The 12,065-nt window shown below is 44.0% G+C and overlaps 1 protein-coding gene and 1 pseudogene across 1 annotated transcript in view; both read right to left on the reverse strand.

Annotated features, from left to right (window-relative positions):
• LOC126176139 (proton channel OtopLc-like) overlaps positions 1-12,065 on the reverse strand; it is a 241,674-nt gene that overhangs the window by 32,974 nt on the left and 196,635 nt on the right. The window lies entirely within an intron of this gene.
• LOC126177617 (5S ribosomal RNA) lies at positions 8,406-8,523 on the reverse strand (annotated as a pseudogene).

Below are 12,065 nucleotides of genomic sequence, written 5' to 3' on the forward strand. Positions count from 1 at the left end.
TGCGGATGTTGATGCGTAGCGACCACTACGTAGTGAACGTTGTATTTCAAGAACCGGAAAATGCAGAGTGAAACAAGGAAACGGAGAAGTGGAGATTTGCTATCTTTTAAAAAGTAATGGGAGAATCATTTTTTTCTTGGTGCAAAAATGTGAAGATTCGAAATGTTTAATATGTGGCAGTATTCTCGCTGGTCAGCGGAAGTTTGGTATTGAAGGCCATTATAACAATTTTCAGAAGGACGAGTACAATTTATTGCCGGATTCTGAGCGGATGGGGAAATTGACTGAGCTTAAGAAGAGCGATCTGACGATACTAGATGAATCTGTCGTAGTTGCTGTTGTCACGAGAGATCTGCGACTTTCTTTCCCCATGTCTCTCACTAACTGATTTAACATTTTATGGACCACTGTTTTCAGTTTTTCAGGACGACAACAATAATAGCCCAGCGGTACGTACAGTTATAAGATTGCGCTTAATATAACGAGAGCTGGAAAACCATTTGCTGAATTAGTAAGTGTCGGTTAAGAGCAAACATCAGCGATGAAAATTTAAGTAACTGTTTGCGTTTGTCTGTATGTAGAAATTTTGTTCCACTCTACCTGTGATAATTAAATAAAACGTATCGTAGGTAATAGGTACTCTTTCAAACCACGATATCTTTCAAGCACTCCTACTAATCTTATTCCTTCATTCAATAAAGCAAGCTAGGAAACAAAATGCATTGCACAAGAAGGAGTGGACAGAAGGTTTGGTGGGGAGGGGAGATAAGCGGGTGGCCAGCTTGCCCCTGTGTGCACGCAGAACACCTGTTAACTGCACGCGTGCAAGTGCACAGCACACGTGCATGATTCCTGCCCGCCCCTGGTCTACATCCTCGCCACCGTAACACTAGAAGCTTCACAGATGGTGTAGTCACCGGAGACAGGTTTATCGTCGGGAGTGCATCAGATGCGTATGATGTCCTTGTTTCTCTATATAGTGTGTCCAGCAGTGAAAGACCTAAGTTGAAACAAGGACTCGGGAGTCGGCAACATTCCATTAGAACTACTCACAGCCGTGGGAGAGCCAGGCCTAACAAAACTCTACCATCTAGTGAGCAAGATGTATGAGACAGGCGAAATACCCTCCGACTTCAAGAAGAGTATAGTAATTCCAATTGCAAATAAAGCAGGAGTTGACTGATGTGAAAATTACCGAACTATCAGTTTAATAAGTCACGGCTGCAAAATACTAACGCGAATTCTTTACAGACGAATGGAAAAACTGGTAGAAGCCGACCTCGGTGAAGAACAGTTTGGATTCCGTAGAAATGTTGGAACACGTGAGGCAATACTGACCCTACGACTTATCTTAGGAAATAGATTACGGAAACGCAAACCTACGATTCTAACATCTGTAGACTTAGAGAAAGCTTTTGGCAGTTTTGACTGGAATACTCTCTTTCAAATTCTGAAGGTGACAGGGGTAAAATACAGGGATAGAAAGACAATTTACAATTTGTACAGAAACCAGACGGCAGTTATAAGAGTCGATGGACATCAAAGGGAAGCAGTGGTTGGGAAGGGAGTGAGACAGAGTTGTAGCCTCTCCCCGATGTTGTTCAATCTGTATATTGAGCAAGCAGTAAAGGGAAACAAAAGAAAAATTCGGAGTAGGAATTAAAATCCATGGAGAAGAAATAAAAACTTTGAGGTTCGCCGATGACATTGTAATTCTGTCAGAGACAGCAAAGGACTTGGAAGAGCAGTTGAACGGAATGGACAGTGTCTTGAAAGGAGGATATAAGATGAACATCAACAAAAGCAAAAAGGGGATGATGGAATGTAGTCGAATTAAGTCGGGTGATGCTGAGGGAATTAGAGTAGGAAATGAGAGGCTTGAAGTAGAAAAGGAGTTTTGTTACTTGGGGAGCAAAATAACTGATGATGGTCGAAGTAGAAAGGATATAAAATGTAGACTGTCAGTGGCAAGGACAGCGTTTTTGAAGAAGAGAAATTTGTTAACATCGAGTATAGATTTAAGTGTCAGGAAGTCGTTTCTGAAAGTATTTGTATGGAGTGTAGCCATGTATGGAAGTGAAACATGGACGATAAATGGTTTGGACAAGAAGAGAATACAAGCTTTCGAAATGTGTTGCTACAGAAGAATGCTGAAGATTAGATGGGTAGATCACGTAACTAATGAGGAGGTATTGAATAGAATTGGAAAGAAGGGAAATTTGTGGCACTACTTGACTAGGAGTAGGGATCGGTTGGTGGGGCATATTATGAGGCATCAAGGGATCACCAATTTAGTATTGGACGGCAGTGTGGAGGATAGAAATCGTAGAGGGAGGTCAAGAGATGAATACACTAAACAGATTCAGAAGGATGTAGGTTGCAGTAGGTACTGGGACATGAAGGAGCTTGCACAGGATAGAGTAGCATGGAGAGCCGCATCAAACGAGTCTCAGGACTGAAGACAACAACAACAACAACAACAACATAGTGTGTCCCAAGAGGAATTGGCGATATTCAGGGACATGACAGGAGCGATCATTCGAAGTAAAGAAGTCTGGAAACGTGGTCTCTAAAATGCAAACCTTAAAAGCTATGGGCATTTCTTCATCTGCGATACTGCGAGACAAATCTCTTCCACTGCAAACTCTTTGCTTGCCACGTTTTTCCTTCTACACTTCAGTCGTTGCGAGTGTAGTTCGTGGCCGCACACAGGATGCGTGCTCTCCCCACATCACTTTTTATTATCAAATGGCTTCACTGCATAGCAGCAATAGCAGCGTCTCCTGTTCGAGGAGAAATAGCCGCGAATGAGGAAAGAAAGAAAGTGATGTGGGGAGAGCACGCATCCTGTGTGTGGCCACGAACTACACTCGCAACGACTGAAGTGTAGGAGGAGTTTGCTAAATAGATCGAGTAGGCTACTGATTAAGCTCACCCATTACGGATGTTTTAGAACCCGTGACTGTTTATTCCATGTAAATACATAAAACTGCAACCATTCACTCTTTTTAAAAAATAGTTATTTATTGTTCCATGAACCGCTTCGAACCTTCTCAGGCCTATCTTCAGATGGTTTTCCCGAAGTTACATATCTATTTCAAAGATAATGTTGGGTGCTGGCTGGTGACAGTATGGGCGGCTTTTCTTGTTAGTATCCATCTGTCTGCTTCCATTGTGATGTCCACTTCGCGCCACGTCACACACTTTAACGAAATGTGTATGTATGCAACTGTTGAATACTTTTATAGCACGTGCTGGATGTTGGCAGACTTTCGCTTGATAACGTGTATGCATTCATATTCTGTTAAAGCGTGTGATGAGGTGCCAAGTGGCCATCGCAAGGAAGGAGTAGGCTATGTTCCGGCCCCAAGTTTCATCTTCTCCCTGCTTCCTTCGTCATCACACAAAAGAAACAAAAAGATACGCAGTACACAAACGCATTAAATTCACCTACATTCCATAAATACAGACACACATGATATAACTGTTACATATCTGGGAAATGCCCAATGTATGCAGAGGATGCATATGCGTTCCAACTAGGCAGCTCAATGCATCCTGGTAATTTGATACCTCCCATTTCAATAGGACCAGTTACTGAGAAGGCGTTCCTATACGTCACCCTTCATCTACTGCGTGTTCATCCTTCGGTTATTTCTCATCAAATCTCATTGAAAATGGAGCTATAATACTTCGAATTGATCTACAAATTTAATATATTTAGCAACTCTGTGTTATACAAACACTAGGCAAGGTTACTTAATCGTAACTACAGTATTTTGTTTTACAAATAATTGAGAGCAACAGTGAGTGACTATATGCAGAAGGTAAAGCAAATGGTAGGCATTGATTCATTGGGATGATACTGAAAAGCGCAGTTTATCTACAAAAAAGGCTGCATGCAAAATACTTGTTTGACCTGTACTTTAATACTCCTCAAGTTTATAAGGTCGGACATATAAAGAGAATAGCGGTGCGAATGGTCACAGGTTTGACTGATTGGCGAGAGAGTGGAACGTAAGTGGTAAAAAATTGTAACTGGTAGAAAGTCTAAGAAAGACGCTGTATATCTTGTTACAATCTGTTTACGAACCTCCAGTATATGGTGGAATAAAAAACAGCTTCAGCGACACGGTTTGTAGTGATTCACAGAGAACAGATGTAGCTTTCTTTTGTTTCTTATAGTGTTGTAGACTCCCACAAGATTAATTAGGGGAGGAAAAAAGGGAACTGGGTGGCGAGACGAACAAACCGAAGACTCCATTACGAAGAAAAAAAAAATTGCGGAGGTGTAGTGCCTTGATACACTTGCAATGGCTGCAACGGACTGATGTGTGACGTGTCTATTAAAAGCATTGTAATTTGTATTCTTAACTCCCATGAAATTGTCTGGATTTCCAAAAGCGGCTGTATACTGTGCCACATAGTCAACAGTCTACCTTATTGCGACTGAATTCCGTTTTTATGCTTAAGACAGGATCGTAGACTGATTAACCATATTTCCTCTACTTTAGGTGACAATTATAGGAAAGTAACGTGATTAATTAAATATTGTGAAGTTTCAGGAATGCTTCCCAAGATGTTAGGGTGTAGATTTTTAAGACGAGTTAATGTGGCCGGCTCTTAATTTCTGAGGTTAGTCAGCCCATCTTTCTAGAAAGTAGTGTCTTTTTTTCCATTTCATTTACGAGTGTAACAAGGGATACGTTTTCTGTGACATTTTCGACATAAACATACACTCCAGGAAATGGAAAAAAGAACACATTGACACCGGTGTGTCAGACCCACCATACTTGCTCCGGACACTGCGAGAGGGCTGTACAAGCAATGATCACACGCACGGCACAGCGGACACACCAGGAACCGCGGTGTTGGCCGTCGAATGGCGCTAGCTGCGCAGCATTTGTGCACCGCTGCCGTCAGTGTCAGCCAGTTTGCCGTGGCATACGGAGCTCCATCGCAGTCTTTAACACTGGTAGCATGCCGCGACAGCGTGGACGTGAACCGTATGTGCAGTTGACGGACTTTGAGCGAGGGCGTATAGTGGGCATGCGGGAGGCCGGGTGGACGTACCGCCGAATTGCTCAACACGTGGGGCGTGAGGTCTCCACAGTACATCGATGTTGTCGCCAGTGGTCGGCGGAAGGTGCACGTGCCCGTCGACCTTTGACCGGACCGCAGCGACGCACGAATGCACGCCAAGACCGTAGGATCCTATGCAGTGCCGTAGGGGACCGCACCGCCACTTCCCAGCAAATTAGGGACACTGTTGCTCCTGGGGTATCAGCGAGGACCATTCGCAACCGTCTCCATGAAGCTGGGCTACGGTCCCGCACACCGTTAGGCCGTCTTCCGCTCACGCCCCAACATCGTGCAGCCCGCCTCCAGTGGTGTCGCGACAGGCGTGAATGGAGGGACGAATGGAGACGTGTCGTCTTCAGCGATGAGAGTCGCCTCTGCCTTGGTGCCAATGATGGTCGTATGCGTGTTTGGCGCCGTGCAGGTGAGCGCCACAATCAGGACTGCATACGACCGAGGCACACAGGGCCAACACCCGGCATCATGGTGTGGGGAGCGATCTCCTACACTGGCCGTACACCACTGGTGATCGTCGAGGGGACACTGAATAGTGCACGGTACATCCAAACCGTCATCGAACCCATCGTTCTACCATTCCTAGACCGGCAAGGGAACTTGCTGTTCCAACAGGACAATGCACGTCCGCATGTATCCCGTGCCACCCAACGTGCTCTAGAAGGTGTAAGTCAACTACCCTGGCCAGCAAGATCTCCGGATCTGTCCCCCATTGAGCATGTTTGGGACTGGATGAAGCGTCGTCTCACGCGGTCTGCACGTCCAGTACGAACGCTGGTCCAACTGAGGCGCCAGGTGGAAATGGCATGGCAAGCCGTTCCACAGGACTACATCCAGCATCTCTACGATCGTCTCCATGGGAGAATAGCAGCCTGCATTGCTGCGAAAGGTGGATATACACTGTACTAGTGCCGACATTGTGCATGCTCTGTTGCCTGTGTCTATGTGCCTGTGGTTCTGTCTGTGTGATCATGTGATGTATCTGACCCCAGGAATGTGTCAATAAAGTTTCCCCTTCCTGGGTCAATGAATTCACGGTGTTCTTATTTCAATTTCCAGGAGTGTATAAAGCAAGTGGGCTGAAGCTACGGGAGCTGCAACAGACTTCCTCAGACTGGAAATTACAAGACCTTCGGCACAATTATAACAATAAGGGGAAGTAAATTGTTACTATAAGAGCTAAAATTATTTCCTATTCTGTCCAGTTCGTTTAAGAAAACGCGCTTCGCAGTACGCCTCGAGTTGTTAATATCATTAAATGTGCTGTTACGGTCAGCCAGTCATTGACAGTGGCTCTAACGCCAAAGCGCGCTGCGCCCAATCGGGTGGAAACCTGCTCATCTCGGCAGAGGGATCGTTTTCAAGGACGAGACGCGCCCGTGCAACTGGAAGCCTCTGCTCGCGTTACGGTGTGGTCTCGGAAGATCTCTGCCTCAAACCGCAGAGTCCGCAGGCCACCAAAGCAGCGCTCACGACCCTGTGCAGCACAGGATCAAGGTCACGGGAAAATATTACGTCTGTATCTACACTCTACGAAGCGCTACTAACGTCGTGCCAGGGAGTACTTTAATCTCATTTATTAGAGATTCTTGAGGATCACGGATGAAGCACGGGAAGAACGACAGCTTACAAGCATCTGTGCTGTCTCTTATTAGTCTATTAAAAGACGTCACCAAGGTCTGCATGTGCACCACGATCAGCGTGTAAAATATTTATTAGCCAGACAGGTACTCGGGCATGGTGCCCATCGTCAGTAGCACATATTTGTATTGTGCTCGAGCATATCACGTACGTGTCAATTATAAAATGCCTATGATGTGAAATTAAGTGGATTACTCTAATCATATCCTCACGGTCTGTACGGGCGCCAAACGATACGAAGTGAAGAATATTGGTGGATTATTTTAATTTTTTATAACTGATTTTCACGTCTACTTTGTGTTCTTCCATTCATAACCTCACTAAAGGGAAATACCGAAACTACACCAGCAAACTAAGGGGGTTCAGGTAAGATTCATTAACAGTTACATCGTCTTCGTTTTCTCAAGTTAACCCTTTGAGTACCAGTGGTTTCTGCTTGAAACCACCTTTGAAGTGCCAGTGTCTTTAGCATGAAATCATCGATGCTCCTGCAAGACTGAGACATCTAGTGGTACACTGTGGAACTGCTATGAAGATAGCGCATTGCAGGAGTCATTTACAGCGTTGAATGCAACTGTCGGAGCGGTGATTGCGCTATGTGATGGCAGGAGATTGCGACACGTGGTTTTTTTTTTTATAGCGATCGTATTGAGGAGATAACTGACAGCGAAAGTAAGTACACAGGGCTATTAAAAAGAAGGAACAAATTTCGAACATTCATTGCTTCCAAAATACACACTTTCAACGTTCCTGGAAAGAGGAAAGTTCAAATTTTTATGCATTCAGTGTGAGCACCGTGTGTTACACGACAAGTGTGGAAACGGTGCTTCATTTTCTGCCACACACGAAGCAGGTGGCCAGTCGCTATAGAAATCACAGCTTCAACCAAGCGATGTTCTACACTTTTAAGTGCGTCAGTCATAGGGGGGGTGAAGACCCGGTCTTTTACGTAACCCTACAGATGATTGTCACAAGGTGTCAGGTCTGGAAACCTGGGAGAAGCAGGAGATGAACTTAAATGACTGTGGCCTCCCACGTCACCAGACTTGACACCTTGTGACAATCATCTGTGGGGTTACGTAAAAGACCGGGTCTTCATTCCCCCTATGCCTGACGTACTTAAAAGCGTGCAACATCGCGTTGTTGAAGCTGTGATTTCTATAGCGACAGGCCGGCTGCTTCGTGTGTGGCAGAATATGAGACACTGTTTTGAAGTTTGTTGGGTAACACATGATGCTCGCACTGAACGCATAAAAATTTTAATTTTTCTCTTTCCAGGAACGTTGGAATTGTGTTTCTATTTTTTGTAGTTTGGAAACAATAAATGTTTGAAATTCTTTCCTTCTTTTTGAATAGCCCTGTACGTAATAGTAAAGCACTCCGTTTTCAGGCCAAAAGTGGCCCATCGGGACCATCCGACAGCCGTGCATCCTCAGATGAGGTTGCGGTTAGGATGTATGTAATAGTACTCTTTCCGTCTTCAGGCCACGAGTGGCCTACCGGGACCATCCGACCGCCGTGTCATCCTCAGTGGAGGATGCGGATAGGAGGGGCGTGTGGTCAGCACACTGCTCTCCCGGTCGTTATGGTGGTATTCTTGACCGAAGCCGGTACTATTCGGTCGAGTAGCTCCTCAATTGGCTTCACGAGGCTGATTGCACCCCGAAAAATGGCAACAGCGCATGGCGGTCTGGATGGTCACCCATCCAAGTGCCGACCACACCCGACAGCGCTTAACTTCGGTGATCTCACGGGAACCGGTGTATCCACTGCGGCAAGGCCGTTGCCCTATGTAATAGTACTGTAACGTAAATCTGAGTTTGTACTACTGTTTTACAGTAGTGGAAATCGGTATAAAGACATGGTTATTTTTAGAAAAATTAACATTATCCGTTGGGATAGATGCCCACAGTGCATATGCAGTAGTATAAGATCCAGAATATTGACAGATACAGTCAAGTTGTATCGCATTTGATTTCGGAAGTATATCAACGATTCAGGTGGTAAAGGGTGCAAATGGATATAAAGGCAAATAGCTCTGTGCGGTGTTCGCGTACGGAACAAAATTGCAGACAGGAAATGAACACCATCGGAGACATCGAGTGTTCTGTACACAAATCACGACTGTGACGATTCCACGCGGGAAAGTGTTAGCATGTGAGGAAAAAGCAAAAATCGTTGCGCACAAGGGAATGGGATACTCTTATCCAAAAAGTTGAACCATTCAAATAGTTATTGATATTTTCTGTAGCCTCGGCGCACATTACTGACAGAACGGATAACATGGGCAAAGTAGAAGATACCTGACGCACCGAAGTGGTTACTTTTGCGCAAAGCAAGGGCCACAAACGGTTAATTTTCTCAACTTGTAGCTGAATTACAGTCACTAGTATCTGCCAGACGTGTACGACAAATTCTCACCTGGCAAACATCTTGCATTCAAGAAACAACTACTGAAACCTGCTCTAACACCCAAACATTAAGAGGCTAGACTGAAGTTTGCCGATTTCATATTGGGGTAAAGAGGTCTTCATTGATGAGAAGAAGTTTAATTTAGATGGGACGGATAGATTTCAATATTATTTGCTGCAAGTGAGAACAGCGCATCAGGTATGAAAGAGCAGAAATTTTGGTGCTGGACGTATTATGATTTCAACAGCGTTCTGCGCTAAAGGTAAAAAACGCATTGCCTTTCTGAACACTGTAATGAACTCTAACATGTCCACAAAGATGCTAGAGACAGAACTGATTAGAATGTAAGTACCCAGGGGGCGAAAATCTAATGTTTGAACAATGCATCTTGCATGTTTCTGCTACAACCAAAAAGTGATCTAAAGATTAAGATATCGAGGTCTTGCCCTGGACTGTACGTATCCCGTGGAAACCTCTGGGAAATACTTTGAAGGATTATTTATCGCAATGGAAGGTAATTTGAGGCCGCATGTGAGTTGAAAAGAACGATGTGAGAAGCGTGGGCGACAATGTCACAGCGAGAACTAGAAACCCTAACAATCAATTCCGAAGAGAATTTTTGAGGTAATTAGGAAGAACGGATGTTGGACAATGTACTAACAGTGCAATAACACAACAGGACAGTGTGTACCTTTACACCAAACGCCATCCAGGAAATACAAATGCCTCATTTTGCTACTCATGTTATGAAAGAAACTGTGTAATTCTGTCATGATTGTTTTGTGTGTTATATGTATCTACTACTTTTACAATAAATTCGATACATGTATGCTTCACACATTTTGCTACTACTTTTCTAGGAACCCTGCCTTTATACTGTTTTCCACTACTGTATGATTGGTTTCGAAGTGAAGCCACGTAGCAGTACGTACTTTTGGTATAAATATGTTACACTGAGGGCCCACCTTTGCTTGTTAGTTAGCACTGTAATTTGTTTTAGGCCTCTGGGGTCATGGACGTTTCAAGATGTGGGACTGCAGGCAAAAAGGAATACAAATGTCTCAAAAATGAGATCGACAGGAAGTGCAAAATGGCTATGCAGGGATGGCTAGAGGACAAATGTAAGGATGTAGAGGCTTGTCTCACTAGGGGTAAGATAGATACTACCTACAGGAAAATTAAAGAGACCTTTGGAGAGAAGAGAACCACTTGTATGGATATCAAGAGCTCAGATGGCAACCCAGTTCTAAGCAAAGAAGGGAAGGCAGAAAGGTGGAATGATTATATAGAGGGTTTATACAAGGGCGATGTACTTGAGGACAATATTCTGGAAATGGAAGAGGATTTAGATGAAGATGAAATGGGAGATAAGATACTTCGTGAAGAGTTTGACAGAGCACTGAAATACCTGAGTCGAAACAAGGCCCCGGGAGTAGACAACATTCCACTGGAACTACTGATGGCCTTCGGAGAGCCAGTCCTGACAAAACTCTACCATCTGGTGAGCAAGATGTATGAGACAGGCGAAATACCCACAGACTTCAAGAAGAATATAATAATTCCAACCCCAAAGAAAGCAGGTGTTGACAGATGTGAAAATTACCGAACTATCAGTTTAATAAGTCACAGCTGCAAAATACTAACGCGAATTCTTTACAGACGAATGGAAAAACTGGTAGAAGCGGACCTCGGGGAAGATCAGTTTGGATTCCGTAGAAATGTTGGGACACGTGAGGCAATACTAACCTTACGACTTATCTTAGAAGAAAGATTAAGAAAAGGCAAATCTACGTTTCTAGCATTTGTAGACTTAGAGAAAGCTTTTGACAACGTTAACTGGAATACTCTCTTTCAAATTCTGAAGGTGGCAGGGGTAAAATACAGGGAGCGAAAGGCTATTTACAATTTGTACAGAAACCAGATGGCAGTTATAAGATTCGAGGGGCATGAAAGAGAAGCAGTGGTTGGGAAAGGAGTGAGACAGGGTTGTAGCCTCTCCCCGACGTTATTCAATCTGTATATTGAGCAAGCAGTAAAGGAAACAAAAGAAAAATCCGGAGTAGGTATTAATATTCATGGAGAAGAAGTAAAAACTTTGAGGTTCGCCGATGACATTGTAATTCTGTCAGAGACAGCAAATGACTTGGAAGAGCAGTTGAACGGAATGGACAGTGTCTTGAAAGGAGGATATAAGATGAACATCAACAAAAGCAAAACGAGGATAATGGAATGTAGTCAAATTAAATCGGGTGGTGCTGAGGGGATTAGATTAGGAAATGAGACACTTAAAGTAGTAAAGGAGTTTTGCTAGTTAGGGAGTAAAATAACTGATGATGGTCGAAGTAGAGAGGATATAAAATGTAGACTGGCAATGGCAAGGAAATCGTTTCTGAAGAAGAGAAATTTGTTAACATCGAGTATAGATTTAAGTGTCAGGAAGTCGTTTCTGAAAGTATTTGTATGGAGTGTAGCCATGTATGGAAGTGAAACATGGACGATAACCAGATTGGACAAGAATCGAATAGAAGCTTTCGAAATGTGTTGCTACAGAAGAATGCTGAAGATAAGGTGGGTAGATCACGTAACTAATGAGGAGGTATTGAATAGGATTGGGGAGAAGAGAAGTGTGTGGCACAACTTGACTAGAAGAAGGGATCGGTTGGTAGGACATGTTTTGAGGCATCAAGGGATCACAAATTTAGCATTGGAGGGCAGCGTGGAGGGTAAAAATCGTAGGGGGAGACCAAGAGATGAATACACTAAGCAGATTCAGAAGGATGTAGGTTGCAGTAGGTACTGGGAGATGAAGAAGCTTGCACAGGATAGAGTAGCATGGAGAGCTGCATCAAACCAGTCTCAGGACTGAAGACCACAACAACAACAACAACAACAAACGAATGATTGTTTTGCGCCTACCT

Source organism: Schistocerca cancellata, chromosome 3 (assembly GCF_023864275.1).
Source record: "Schistocerca cancellata isolate TAMUIC-IGC-003103 chromosome 3, iqSchCanc2.1, whole genome shotgun sequence".
Lineage (NCBI taxonomy): Eukaryota > Metazoa > Arthropoda > Insecta > Orthoptera > Acrididae > Schistocerca > Schistocerca cancellata.